This window comes from Pipra filicauda, unplaced genomic scaffold (assembly GCF_003945595.2).
Source record: "Pipra filicauda isolate LSUMZ 115617 unplaced genomic scaffold, ASM394559v2 scaffold35_size7292922_pilon, whole genome shotgun sequence".
Taxonomy (NCBI): domain Eukaryota; kingdom Metazoa; phylum Chordata; class Aves; order Passeriformes; family Pipridae; genus Pipra; species Pipra filicauda.
Window position 1 is genome coordinate 4,279,785 of NW_024104487.1, and position 15,375 is coordinate 4,295,159.

The 15,375-nt window shown below is 39.8% G+C and overlaps 1 protein-coding gene across 2 annotated transcripts in view; it reads left to right on the plus strand.

The window, feature by feature from the left end:
* The window catches only part of ARHGEF28 (Rho guanine nucleotide exchange factor 28), a 113,183-nt gene that overhangs the window by 34,467 nt on the left and 63,341 nt on the right, over positions 1 to 15,375 (plus strand). Inside the window, exon 1 of one of the 2 annotated variants that reach the window (XM_039384547.1) lies at positions 3,671 to 3,718. The exons of the other annotated variant lie outside the window; for it this stretch is intronic. The gene's annotated coding sequence lies outside the window, so the exon portion shown is untranslated. Of the gene's footprint in view, positions 1 to 3,670; positions 3,719 to 15,375 lie in introns of those variants that run through there. 2 annotated transcript variants of the gene reach the window in all.

A 15,375-nucleotide genomic window follows, 5' to 3' on the forward strand; every position in this document is an offset into this window, starting at 1 on the left:
TTAACTGAATGAATGCTCCAGCCTGCAAATTCCAGTAAAGCCAAATAAGTTAATAAAGATAGGAGCAGAGTAACGTTTTGTATGGGTAGTTTTGGAATCCAGCCCAGACTTCTTAATGTGACAAAATTTTCATTTGTTTCCATTAGGCATTCAGTATTTTGGTGAGTGGTTTACCTCTAAGGGTTGCAGGACTGTACTTGTGAGAAAGCTCTTTCATTACCAGAATATCTCCATGTGTACTTCAGAGCAAGCATGTCTTAGATCTGAGGAGAAAATCTCAAAAAAAAAGTTCATTCTTCAGTGTCAGAAGTGCGAGGCTTGGGGGTTTACATATGATAGTTAGGAATGAATTAAAAGTTTTCATCAGTTGTCCATTTGCTTATGTAGCTGGCACTGTATATTTGGATGAAGCAACGAGCTGAAAACTGAGAGCTCTGTGAGAGAGAGGCTCGATCTTGCTTCACTTACTGAGCGCAGCAGAAATGTGAGCACCTGCATAAACTACTGACAGCACCAGGACAGGACTGAGGAAAAGAAAAGTGACTGTAGATCCAGGTGTCATTAGCTAGTAACTTCAAGTGAATGGGCAAAATAGGGACATAGTCATTGTGTATTTAAATATGTATGCTGCTATTGTTAGTATTGGAAAAGGAGTTTTATACCCAACTTCTCTGGCAGTGTTCAGGCAAGTGTTCTGCCATTAGAAGTTAAATTTGCAAAGAAATGTTAAGCAATTGTTAGCAATTACATCTGTTATTGTAAGTGTAAGTGACTATTTATCATATGAGGTTTGTGAATGACTTTGGTGACACAGTGTGTAAATGCATTGATTCTGGGTGTTCATCTGAGAGCTGTGCTCTGACCAGCGTGATCTTTATGCTGCATCTTGGGGATAGAAAGTGAATGGCTTGCATTGGTAACACTATATGTGGTAGTAGCTTGACCAGTGTGACTCCTAGGTGATGATTACTTCAATATTTTTCAAAAAAGCAGTTTTAATTCAGTCTGACTTGATGCAAGCAGAGTGCAAACATCAGTGAATATTCATTGCCCAGAAAGAGAATTGACAGTTCAGGATGTCTACTCTCATTTTGGATTCTGGTTGTTAAGCTGCTCATCCTCTTTGCCAAATACTTTTCTCATAGAGGATGAGCAGCAAAGATATTTGGCACAGATAGTGGCATAGGCACACCCACCTATATGTGTTTTCTGTGGAAGCTATACGCTTTTGTGCCTTCATGCATCAGACTTATTTTGTGCCTAGTTTTAAAAAGAAAATACATTTCAATTCAACAGCAGGAAAAACATGCCACGTTTTGTTACTATTCAGGACCTATACAAACAAATGGTAGTAAGCATACTTGCACTTTGTTATTTACTTGTAGACATAAGAAGCCTGTAACTACTGTCTGTACACTGTTAGGCAATGAAGTTTTTCATCTTCTTGCATTTTAATATTGTCATAGGTTACCATATTTCTGTAAACAAGACTTCTCTCTAGCTACCACCAAATCAAAAAACCTAAAAAAAACGTGAATGGTGATTACTGGTAACTAGTAGCTTGGTTTACACTCTCCACCGGCCAGCATTCAGGAGATCAAAAAACCCTTTGTTTGAGATTGAGTTAAAATTGTTGCTTCTAGAAGCAGAAATTTTATGAAATGACTGCACTTTTTGCTATGTTCTCAGTTACATTCTCCTTTATAAAGTGACTGCTAAGCTCAGGACTTTATTTTGGCATATTCATATCATGAAAGTATCCCCCTCAGATTTCAAAACTGCTGCCATTCCTAGAAGTAGCAACCACTCGCTTCTAAAGTCAAGATCAGCAGACCTTTAGAACACAATGCTATCAGAAGCCCTGAGCTGTTATCGAGAGGAGGTTGCTATAGCAGTATTTTGCTTCTTGTGAAATGCAGTCATGAAAGCAGTGGGTCAGTGTAAGGTGGTGCTGCTGGCTTAGTGGTGAACTCCCATAGCAACTTAATTAAATTCAAATACATGGAGTGAAATATAATCCAGTGAGGATGCAGCATAAAAAGTGAAATAAGGTGGTAATTCTGTAGTTTGTGCCTTTTTTTTTTTTCTGTTTTCTGAATAAATTTCATTATTTAAAATAGATTTACTAGATAATGTGTTCCTGAAAGCCTGAGTGATGCTTTTGTTCATTTGCATTCCTGTAACCAGGTAGCCAGATTACTCCTCTTTGCTGTTTCACAGTAGTCCTTCAGGGTACATTTGAGCAAAACTTGGAAAGCATGGGGGATTTTTTTGGCATATACTGTGTCCTTCCCCACAGCCCTTCAAAGAAACCATAAAAAAGGGGGGCGGGGAGGAAGAAAAAAACTGACAGAAGTGATTTTTTATTTTTTTTACTTTTTGGGGTTAAAAATACGAGGTCTAATTTCAGAAAAACTGCATGAAACCCCTGCAGAAGAAAAGCAGAGCTCATCTGCTCAGCAGTGTTGGTGTGAGGCACAGCACTGGAACTGTTGGTTTTCTGAGCGTGTGGGGGTTAATCAGCAGCTGGCTGACAAATTGCAGTGCTTCATCCTTGAGACAGCATGGTTTATTACATCTGAGCAGTTAGTCTCTGAGAGAGACCTTGTGGGTAACTGTGAGTCCTTAACTGGACTTTAGTGGGAAAAATGCTTGATGTAAAAAATATGGCAGGTCCCATTGTTGGCTTCTTGGAGGTATCTAAAGAGTTTTGGGAGAGAATATATGTGAGAAGTTCCATTACAGTTAGTCAGTCATATTTGATCTCTAGTATTATATTCTGCTTTTTGTTTATAGGTATCTGTTTACAAAACCAGAAGATCTTGGTCTTGGTATTTTTTAATCACCTGTTAAAGCAGCAGCTTGATTATTACCTGGGTATGACACTAAAATAGTAATTCAGTAATTAAGAGAAACAAAATCTGATCAAATCTGGAAAATTTGGTGAAGATTTCTCAATGCCAAGTGACTGCTGCTTTTTCTTTTTTTTTTTTAAATGTTTGAATTTAGTGAAATATTGCTGAGTGACACTTTTGTTAGGTCATTTCTATAAATGTGGTGATGACTGTAAGGTTTTTGTTTGGTTTGTTTTGGTTTTTTTCTTGTTTTTAATTTTAATTACCACCTGTGTGGAAGATTGATCCATTTGTTCGAGATTCACGTGTTTCTCTGCAGTATGCACTCATTTTTGGTGTCTATGTTGAAAGTGTATATTGGAGCAGAGTGTTGTAGCTGAACAACCTTGTTAGGGGAAAAGATTCTGGTTCTGTATTGACTGCCTCTTGTTTTGATCTAGCAGAAAGGCTGTAGCTGACTTTGTAAAGCATGAACTGAACTGTGACAGATGTGAGCAGATCAGGCACTGGAAATAGGCATCTTAGAAACACATTGCTGTTTCCTCCAAAGCACAGTATATTGGCTAGTCAGAGTACAATTAAACTTGTAAGAAAACAGGCTGAAAATTGAAGTTTGTGGTGCATATGTTAGAGTCTGGAAGTAACATACCATGTCAGTTGCATTTATGAAAATGGCTAAAATGAAGTGGCTGCTGCTTGACAGTGTTTGAACTAAATTCTGAAAGCCTATAGGACAGCTTACAGCTAAACACAAATACAACTATTTGTCTTCAAAGATAGAGCTCAAGTTTTCTGTTCCTAGCCTTTCCAAGACTATGTGGTTCCTTTGAAAGAAAACGAAGATCATGTCTTGTTGGGCATTGGTAAGAAAGAATTAATAATTTTGACTTCTAAAAGCATACTGTGATGCCAATTACACACAAGGCAATTTCTTTAAAAGAGGTTAAGGTAATTGACATTGCAGCCTAACTTGGCAAAGGATCAATCAATTATATCTATGTCGGTGGGGGAGCATCTTTCAAACTGTCTCTAGCATACATTGGTGGTGTATCCAACAGTATCATGATACCAGGATTTTTCAGTAGTATATTAGCTGTTGTAGCAACAACAGTCTTGAAAATACTGTCTGATAAAGCCATGTATGTGACTGAAGGTGAAACGAAGCATGTGGAAATGTTTTGATGCAACAGTGAGTTGTGGGGCTGGTAGGAGAATATAGCCAGTACATATAGCCAATATAAACAGTACATTTAGAGACTGTAACTCAGCTGGAAAGGTGTTTTCAGGTTTTGCGGAAAGCTCCAAGAGCAATATGCAAACATCAGCTCATGAGAAGCACGAGATGGAAAAAGATGATGAGTAACTAAGCTCTGCTAGTGGGAGCTGCTGTGCCAGGCAGAGACTGACATCACTGGCCTGTGGTTCGGTGTTGAGCTCAGAAAGAGCAGCCCAAATGGTGGCATTCAGACAGCCTGTACACAGACTTTGGTGCTGCAAAATGAAGATTTGCTCTGCGTGTGCAGAAAGGGTGGGATATATGTGCGTGAATGGGGGTGGCATATGTTAGAGGGAAATGAACTGATGTAGACATAAGATAAGAAGCTGACAGATAGTTATCTCAGTAAAATCAGCATCTATTAATCAAGTTTTTTAGTTATTATGGCAAATACTTGTACTCCAGCCATTTAATCGTTTTGTCTCACTGCTTGTCTCACTGTCCCAGCCAGAGAATATGAGAGCTACATAAGGGAATTGGGGCTAGTAGCAAAAATATCAATATTCACAATTAGCCTAACTTTGGTGCTTTTGAGAATAGGACACTATCCTCAAAGTGTCACAAGGAAAGAAGTCCTGTCTTGCTCCATAATGTGATGTATGTGAGATGTTAGTGCCCGTATGTTCAAATCTCTTTTGTCAAGCAAGACCGAAAGGATTGGCCTGTATCTCAGTGTAGGAGGGAGCCACTTGGGGGTGATTATGGTTTGTTAATCTGAAAGCCACATTTGCTTCAGTCTCTGCTCCATTTATACCATCTGCACAGAACATACGGTAGCTTAGAAGCTGACAGAGTGGAAGTTCTCCACCCTGAAATTATAGCTGATACTTCTTTCTTCTTGCCCCTGAAATGCCTTTTCCTTCTAAGGCGTTATTTGCACAGCATTGCTTGTGACAGCTGGAACAGGAGCCAGGTCCTCTGGCTTCAGACCAGCTTGTTCTCTGATGCTTGTTCTCTGATGGTGGGCAGCTGCATCAGATCCCGAGTCCTCTGGGATCCCGAGCAAGTGACTCTGGCCACAGTTCATAATGTTAGGAGTGGTAGAGTGTATATTCTCAGAGGAGATTTTTGGTAAAAAAAGAATGGTGAATTTGCCTATGACATGGACAAGATTTAGGTGCTTAAAACTTGATTTAAATATATTTTCTTAGGTGTCTTAGTTATATATAAATAAAATTATAAATATATACATAAATGTGTAAATACACATGTATCTGGTTATGCACCTGTGTATATGAAATGTGTCCTGAGCACAGGATCATCTTGTATTAAACTAAGGAGAATTCCTTGTTGTAATTCCTGTATGAAAAAGAACCAACTCTCTGTCTCTACCCTAAATTCTAATTACTTTATACTACAATTAAGAAGTCGTTTGTGGAAAAGCTGCAGTGAAATTTAGTTCTACTTGTTCTAGAAGGCACTGTAACCGAAAATTTGGCTGTCCTGTGTGGGGGTTGGAGCATGGACTTGCTGCTGGTTGCACCCTGGGCCCTCCTCGCCCACTGGGTGCGTACTCAAATTGGTCAAAACACTCATCACAGAGATATCCAGTGGGATTTTGCTATTGACTTCAGCAGGGCCTGGAGGGCTTCCAGTCAATACTGTGTATGAGATCTGATGGGGCTGAAGTGCAGGCTGGGAGGTAACTGGGCTGTTGGGTGTGCAATAAAAAGTGGAAGTGGGGAGGATGAAGAAGGATGGATATAGAGTTTGATGATAGCCAGAAATTTGTAAGTTGTCCAGAGCTGGTTTTACTGGTTTGTTTTGACTGTAAAAATGAGCATATATTCTAACCTGACTCGTTTAACCTTATTGCTAAATATCATGGTTCCCTTACCCTGGATTGTTTTGAACTATTTCTAAAAAAATGTTCGTTTGGCAGCGTTGTTAAATGGCAGTGTTTTTGGCAGAAAAGCACACAGTCGGGGATAAGGAAAGAAAAAGAAATAGTTGTCAGTGGGGGAGAGGAAGAGAGAAAGCAGCTAAGGCGGTTTGAATGAAAAAGAATGAATAGAAACAAGCAAACTCTGGAATCTCACTAGCAGCTGGATGTGTAAATTAAAGAGGACTTCTAAGAGTGACAATGTGAATGCTCTTTGAATGGGTGCAAAGTCCCCCACTTCTGTTTCTCACTTCTTTTTCCATGTGGCTTTTGCTTTTAGATTCTGTTCCAAGAATCAGTGTTGTCATGGAATGGTTTTTGTTGGCAGGGACCTTTGAAGAAGTAGTGGCTCCTGGAAGGACTCTCCTGTTTCTGCTCTCTTCCTCAGATTGCCCTTTCAAGCATCTTGACTGTTATGGCTCTTTCCCCACACTCAGAAAAGTCTGGGGATTATCTTTGCACAGGGTGCTTGCAACATTTAGTCGGATGCTAAAAGGGCACAACTCTCCTTGCTCCTTGTCTTCTTCATCTTTGTGTTGGGACCTGGCTGCCCTAGGCATCAGATTTAGTAGTTAGACTTGTAGTTCAGTTTTGAGAACTGTAGTTCAATTATTTGTGCAGGAGGTTTCTTATCCTCCAGGATCTTTGGAGAGCCCCTGGAATCCCAGCCCTGTGAGTGTGATGGGCCAATAAGATGCCAAGAATATGATGGATTTTGGTTTTGCAGTATTCAAGAATGGAAGCAATAGGAGTGGGGCACAACAGGCTGCTAGACCATGCTAAACAGGAGGCTGTACGGAGACATCTCAGTGCTGATCACACTGGCCATGTTCTCTCCCCTCTCTCGGTCTCCTTTGAAAATAGTTAGAGATCTGTTTTATGTTTACAAGAGAGAAAAAAACCAAACCAAACCCAAAAAAATCCCAACACTTTTTCTTTTTCATTAAAGGGAAGCATTGAGAGAAACACTGAGAGAAACCCAATATCTAGTTGGAGAGAATGAATAAAAGAAATAAGCGGAAAACACACACAAAAAAGGATTTCTTTTCCTTTCAATGTTATGCCATATGTATTATTGCCAGACATTGTCATCCTCAGACTCAGCAACCTTGTACATTTTGAAAGAGAGTCTAGGAGGTGACAAATGAATGCTGTTACTGTTGGGCGTGTGGCAGTGTGAGCTGGGTATGTGTTTTTAAACATTTATAATTCCTTCCTGTTTTGCCTGGCTGGTTTGGAAAGTGGATGCCCAACAGACCATTATAAAGCTGCAAAAGTTTTTCTTTTCTGATAAGAGAAATCTAACCCCCTAACTTGTTTTTCCTCCAAGTACATACAACTTTTTTTTCCCCCCCTTAAACTTCTGGAAGGCAGGATGATGATAATTTTCCAAAATATTTTCCCTGATCTCCTAGTTACAGCGCCAGTGACCTAGTGGTGTCTGTCTTAATCTATTCTGTTTGCTCTGCCAGTGGTGAAAGACTTCTGCAAGCCATGTTTGTGAGAGATAAAATTACCCATGCCAAATTTTTGGCAGTTCACTCTATGTGACCAGGCAGCTACAAAACATTTTTAGTAGAGTCTGCCCTTTGATTTTCATGGTTCCACAGAAATCCCAGTTTAACCACGGATCAGTTTAAGGAACAGAACATAATGATCATAATGATCTTCTCTGTAAATCAGTGGGGCTGTACTGTAATCTGCAGAAAAATCTGGTTTTGATGTTGCTGTTTTGTTCTCTTTTTTGATTATATTCCTCAGTATGGTTGGTAAGACTTCAGAGTGGTGGGGTTTTTTTGTTTGGTTGGTTGGTTGATTTTTTGTGTTTTGTTTGTTGGTTTGGTTTGATTTTTTTGTGATAGAAAAAAAACATAGTCCTGCTGCCTCGAGTCCTACCTTTGTGCAGTTTTTGTTAGGTCTGTAAAATTATTATTTTTTTTGTACTTACTGCTGTCATATCTTTTGCTCCTTTTGTTGGTGTTTGTTTGCTTTTGAGGGTTTTTTCTGGACGTATTTTGAATCAAGTGTGGTTATATTGACAGTAGAACTATAGGAAATAATTTAATGGTTATTGATAGATAATAGTGAACATTACCTGTTAAGTGTTGCCTATCTGAGACAGTTGCAAGAATCCTGTGATTCAGGCTATGCAGATTTTTTCTTCGTGGTCATTTTTGTATTTTTCTGGCAGCTTTCAATCCTATTGTTCCCTTATGTATGCTTTGGGAGAGGCTGGGTGATCCAGCATAGCATCTCTAGTCCAGGAACTGCATACTTTTGCTTCAGTTTCTCTCCTTAATGGATTTACAGCAAGACTTTGGGTATGTCATTTGTCTTTCCTCTGTAACTCAGTTTTTCACTTGAAAGAAGTAGGAGCATAGAGAGCAAGGTAATAAAGAGGCACTGCAGTACTTGGGTGATTGGAGATGTGCAAATACTCTGACTGGTTGTGCCACAGAAGCTCAGTTTGTGGTAAAGGATGCTTTTTAAAAACTCATTTTTAGGCAAAGGGTAGATGATATGAAAGTTGCAGAGAAAAATAATAACAGAAGAAAACTGCAGGGTTACTGCTGCAGCTAATGACTGTGGCAGTTGTACTCTGCCCTTTTGGGCTGCAGCTTTGACATCTTTATGCTACTGCTTCTACTTTTGCAAAACCTTTGCATGGTTCCTCTCACTAGGGAGACTTAACTTGGGGTTGATCTGTCAGAGTACTGCTAGCAACAACCTTTAAACAACATTTAAATGTAACAGTAGTTTATTTCAATAGATAAAAATTATCCTTTTCTTTTTTTTTTTTTGAGTGTCTATAAACAACTAAATAGTTATTTGAAGACTGCCAAATAGTTAAGAGCTACAGAAGATGTGGGAAGTAAAGTCTTCCTGGGATGTGAGCCTGAACTGAGCTTAATTAAAAAGCTGTGGAGAAATCTGGAAGAAGCAACATTAGGCACTAAAACAAACTTGTTCTTGTTTGTTGGGGTTTCCTCCACTCTTGATTTTCTGAGACATTATAATTCAAGTTAATCTCAAAAGAAAGGCGGCAAGAAAAATGAACAAGCTACAAACATATGCTGTCTGCCTTCCCAGAACTTGTTCTCTTCCTCTGCCTGAAATCCCAAACAAATTTGCTCAACAAAATAATCCTTCAAAAAGAGGCTCCCATTCCCCCCCCATGTTTACATAAGCTTTTTTGCTTGTCTTGTGCCCAGTTTCATTTCATGTTAACATAAATAAACAATGTGGAATATATCTAATGTCAAGTTATTCTTTAAATGTGAAATACAATCCAGAAATACATTGTGAAAAAAACAAGTTGTAGTCTTGAAAGTACACACAAGAAAACATTTCTTAGCTTTCCTCCTCCTTGAGAGGCAGCCTTCCCCTGAAGTCTTCACTGAAACATAGAAAATTGAATATTTAATTAGATCGTTCTTTGGTGAACTTTTTGGCATCAGAGGCTGCCAGTGTGAGTGTAGATGCAACAACTAAGTCATTGGCACAGCTTTAGTAGGAGCGAGGTCCAAGTAAAACCTGGGTTTGCTTTCGCATGAGGAGATGTGTATCCTCCCAATTGCTGCTTGCCCAGGCCTCCATGGAACCGAAACCAGGAAGACTAGCCCCTTAGTTCTCAAGCTTTTGCAAATAAACTCAAGGGAGCTTTTCATCAGGGTATTGGAAAAAAACAACGAGCTTTCCATCCACATTTGTGCGGTATATCCCAGCTAGTCTTTTGATGTGAATAGATACTGGTCAAGGAGAGCATTTAGGCAAATTATTTCTTTATGTACTTTGTTGGAAGTGCTTAGAGGTTGTTTCAAGGGTCAGGGCATACTGACCGCTGTCACGTGAAAGTAGTATTAATGAGCTTGTTATCCTAAAGTGAGCTTGCTTGTTACCCTAGAGTGAACTTGGTGTTGTATAAAAAGGAAAAAAAAAGTTAATATCTGCCATCAGTCACGAACCAGACATCAGAAAGGTCTGAGTTGGAGGAACGCTGTGAAATCCTGACAGCAGGACAGTGAACTGGACAATATGAAGAGTTTGAGACAAAGCCCGAGATAATGCAGTGTGCATGCCCACAGGATCTTTGGAGTTACACTTATGCAGGATTAGGCAGAGGTCATGTTTTTGCCTCTCTTTTGTAAAGATTTTGAGCCTTTCTTTATCCCAGTCTGATGGATGATTTCCAAGGATCTTGTAGCACTAGTATAGTTTTTGCAAAGCTGTTTCTCTTAATTTTTTAAAGATATGCTGCTTTTTAGTTTATCGAAGAAACAAAATTTTAAGTACCACCACTTACTAACAGTTACTTTTCAAAAAAGATACCTATAACTGCTAGCTCTTAGTTGGATAATGCATAATTCACTGAATATCGCAAAGATCTTTTTAGCATGAAAGCATTATTCTCATTATAGCTGTTCTAACTGTAGTTGTCACCCTGATTTTGAAGAAAGCATTAAGGGAACGGTCTTAACAATTCATTTAATAATTCACATTACAATTAGAAATATACCTGCTGGGGAATAGTAAGGAGGTAATTACAAGTTTAGATAGCATGGTCTTCTCTCAGTCTGAATGGTATGCTGTAATACTGTGATCCTATGTGCCTTGTCTGGGGTTGATAAAAGCGTATATCCATGTGGAAGTAAGTACAGTGAAGCAGAAAAACTCTTGAACTGGCAGTCTAGCTTAAAGCATTCCAGAAAGTAGTGCATACAAACTGTCTCCACTTTTCCTGCAGCCTGCCATGACTGTAGAGTGTTTCAGTAAACTTGTTCTCTGTAGAACAGCATTTTCAGAGACTGTAGGGTGATCTGCTGCTCCCAGCAGAGTGTCTGTGAAGGCAGCAGCTGTTCTGTGTTCCTTTCCAGGTTAGTGTCCCAAGAAATTCCACAAATAAGTCAATGAAAAATTGACCCAAATTTATAGTACTGTTTGTTACATTGTATTTTTCATTAATATTTCTGTTATCTGTCTATGCAACACCTATAGAAGACACTTGTTAAGGAAAAAGGTGTCACTAATGTGGGTGAGTTTTGTCATCAGCTATTTGAATGGAAGAGTGAAGAATGGAGTGTGAGCGGATGTGTGAATGGGAGGTTTGTGGGCTGGGGGTCAGGGCCATTTAATCTCATGTCAGAATGTGGCTAGGTGTGATACCTAATTCACCCAGGAGTGTGCTTTTCTGGGTGTGCAAAATTTGCTGCTTTAAAGTTGCAGTTAGAGGAAGACATCATGCAATGCTGAATGCAAATGATCCTTCACCCTGTTCAAACCTGTGGCTTCATCAGGGTTGAAATAGTAGAAAGCAGGTGTGTACTTCATTAATGTGTATAAATACCTGAAGGGTGGGCGTCAAGAGGATGGAGTGAGGCTCTTCTCAGTGGTGCCCAGCAATAGGACAAGAGGCAATGGGCAGAAACTGATGCATAAGAAGTTCTGCCTTCTGAAGAACTTATTTACTGTGCAGGTGACTGAGCACTGAACAGATTGCCCAGAGAGGCTGTGGAGTCTTCCTCACTAGAGATATCCAGGAACCATCTGGATGCAATCCTGTGCCATGTTCTCTAGGGTGACCCTACTTGAGCAGGGAAATTGGACCAGATGACCCACTGTGGTCCTATCCAACCTGACCCATTCAGTGAGTCTCTTTGCAGGCAGTACAAGAAACCCCGTTCCTCCTTCACCTGCCCTGCTCCATGCCATTCCCAGAGCTATTACCCTCCAGGCGATGCAGGATGGGTAGCCTGCCACAGGTTGTTACTGAGGGAGATGGGATCCACCAAATACTACCATAATGTCGGGCAGTGATGATGGGCAAGTGACTGCTTGCCTGGATCTTTTGGGATCTGCTGCTGAACAGTTTAAATCCCAAACTGTCATGTTACTCGTGGGAGGCTTCTGTTCACAAAACAGGAAAATAATGGACCACTTCCTCAAACTAAATATATGAATCACTCGTAAGAAATTTAGCAATAAGGAACATGGTAAAAACAAGTGGAGGACGTCATCTACTAAGATCTTAAGGATCTGGGCTTGGTTCTGTGTTTTTCAGTGATCACTTTGTCAATGATTTGGGAAAGGAAGGGGGAGAGAATAGCGATGTGGCAAAGTTTTTCTGACTATTCCTGTATAAAATTTTCGTAAGAAATACCTAGGTCTTTGGCAGAGAAGCGAGGTGGTAAAAGCAGTAAAAAAGCAAGGTGGTAAAAGCTGTATGTGACAAACCATCCTACAGGACCTATGAGGCTGTTGCCAGCTCTTGTCTGCACAACCATCTCATCATTTTTGGGGGCAGATGGAAAGAGTATTAGAGCTGGAGGGTGCTTGGTGTGTAGGATCTGGTTGGCAGTGTTTTGCTTTTAATTGCCTTTAGTTCACATTTGCTGAGATTTCAACATGATTGTTAACTCTAATGTGGGGTAATGCAGATAGTTTGTCCAGGTACATTGACTGATCCTCTCTGTGGGAAGAAATGCTCTAATTAGTAAGAACAGTGGAGTGAAGAAGGTAGGAAAGCCACATATGCCTGTGGACCACAGAGGCTGATGGTGAAGGTCACCTAACCCTTTCTACGCCATCTTACCTCGTCAGAGCCTTCTCAGTGCCTTGGAAAAAGATTGCAGGCCCTGCTGGGAGTGGGGCAGAATCAAACTGGGGCAAATCAATTTCATCTCTAATAGCAGGGGAGACCCTACCTAGAGCAAACTGAGCAGGGTGTTTTTGGCAGGGCTGTTGCTCAGGCAGTTCTCATCCTACCTGTGACCAACAATGACCTTCCCCAGCCCCATTTCTGGGGTTGGTAACCCCCTTTTCTGTCCCTTCTCAATCTGGGGAGGTGCACTAGGCCCAGCAGGGTTGTCTCCTTCTGATCTACCTGAGAGATAGAGCTGCTAGCCCATGATTTAACAGTGTGGGGAGGAGGAGCTCACTTGCTTGGTAGCATGGTGCTGTCTGCTGAGCGTGCTGGGGAGGCAACAGTGCTTTTCCATAGAGACTGCAGATGCTGGTGACATAGCTCTGCTTCCTTCCGTCTTGCCACAAGCCACAGGAATGGTCAGACAATAAACAATAGACTGTGCTATCTCTGAAAAACATTTAGATTTTATGGATGTGTTTTGGCAAGCATTGGGTGAAAGAATTTAAGGCATTACATTATTTATCAAAAGCATTAGCCTTAGTACACACAAACCCCCCATTTAGTCATTATCTTCACATCTATACCTTGGTATATATAATTGAAAACATTTTTTCAGTGGCAAGTGAGGTTAATAATTTTCAGCTAGAAAGCACCTTTTATCTCGTAAGCAGACAGATCTCTGTGGCAGCTGCTTGCAAATGCCCCAACTTTGGAAAGGAAGAGTGGAAGGTGAAAAGTGAGTTTGGATGATCCTACGAAGTGCAAGAATGGGGAAGCACAATATTTTTAGTGAAAGACTGTAAGGCAAAGCCCTTTTTTGTGGCAAAGAACAGCATGATGTCTTTCACAGATGTATAAAGGAGTTTTACAGACAAGGAAAAAAAAATTTTTCGCAAGGCCCAAACAGAGCAAGTAATGTGAGTGATATTCAATTAACCCCTCAGAAACAGGGGTTAAAGTTGATAATTTATCTGTACTTTCAGACTGCCATTGACAAATTCCCATGCAAGATCCTGCTCAGGAAAGATTGCAGTAAGCAGGTGAAAAGCCTAAGAACTTAGACAAGAAATAGATGATAAACGGCAGGAGTAAATGATTAGGCTTTTATCACTGTGGAAATTTAGTATATGGATTCTCCAAATATTGTGTAATAGGGCTGCTGTTGAAAAATAGTTTAACAATCCTTAATTACTCATTTGTGTTAGAATGTTGTAAATGAATGCAACTGGTTTAAGGGAGGGAGCAGACAACAACTGAGCAGTCAGTGAAAACATCTATGCAGTGTACAGAGGTCATTCAGCAAAGTAAATGTCTCGGCATGTAAAATATTTTAATGCCATTAAATACACTGGGTGCATTTCTGCATGGTGGGTGTTTTGTTCAGCTCTAGTTATCCCTCCCTGGACTAAACAGAAGTCCAGGAAGACCAATGGAAGTTTACTTGAATGTATAAGTGAAAAAAGCCAGAATTGGTTAATTTACAGAAAAGATGTACAAATGGAGATACTACAGAAGTAAGCAAAATTTACCACTTCTCAAAAAGTAGAATAAAAGAATAGTTGATAAAATTGAAAAGTGAGAAATTTTAAAGCTCGTTTAAAAAAAAAACGTCGCTCTCTTAAACCACTATTTGTCCATGGAGCACTGCCATTTGTGCATGTCTGAAAGGAAGACTTTTATTCTGGTTGGCATTAAATATACCAAGTGAGCAAGAGAGTACACTTGTGTAAAGAGAATTGCTGTGTAGAGGGGAAGTCTATTGTGTTGGGGCAGTTGGGAAGACATTCCTTAAGCGAACAAGTTATCCAACAAATATGCTGTCCTTTCCTTTTCTCAAACTGTGACCATGATGGGAGGCAGGCAAGTGCCCTGGGTGGTGTGCAGATGGGAAGGTGTACGTCAGTGCCTGCGTTCCTGTATGCCCAGGAGACTTATCAGTACAATTTAACCTGACGTTCCAGGGAGTAGAGATATTTTGAAGTGGATGATTAAAGCAAGGATTTATATCCTCCCTGTATTTTCCATTGTCTGCTGTAAGTCCTGGGGCTGTTAATTATATATATATATCAATCAAACAAAGTCTATGTAAGTGTCTAATATTTAAAGTGAAAGTCTAAGGCTTCCAGCGTCTGGGGGGAATTATTCTTTTCAGGCCTAACAAAGCTGGCAGAACCTCAGTAAAGGGAAGGGTAGAACAATGATGTGTTTCCACTGTGTTTTATGTAATTTGTGCACTTTATGAAGGGCTTATATAATTATTTTATCCCTGAAAATATGATAGATATTTTTCTAATGGGTTTTGAATTAAATTTGCATTTGAATTGCATTATTTTCTTTCAACAAATACGCTGTTATCTCTGACTGAAATATGGATCAAGGAATCACTTGAAACATAATGCAGAAGTAGTGCTGCAGACCTTAACAGCCTGAAAAATAATTGAAGTAAGGAATGTTAACAAGCTCAAATGTCATCATCTTCCAAAAACTGACATTTAAGCTGATCCACATTCCCTCTCCTCCTTTATGTGGAATACAAAACTGCATACATTGTGGGGTAGCTAAAAGAAATGTTTGCTGGAGTTGGTTAAGAAACAGTGGACATGTTATTTTTGTATTAGCTCTTGTATAGCCACATATGAGCCTGTTTAAAAAAACATGTAATTTGTGTAGAGTAAAGATGTTGGGGGAAGGGATAATGAGTTCCTACTGAATACTAATT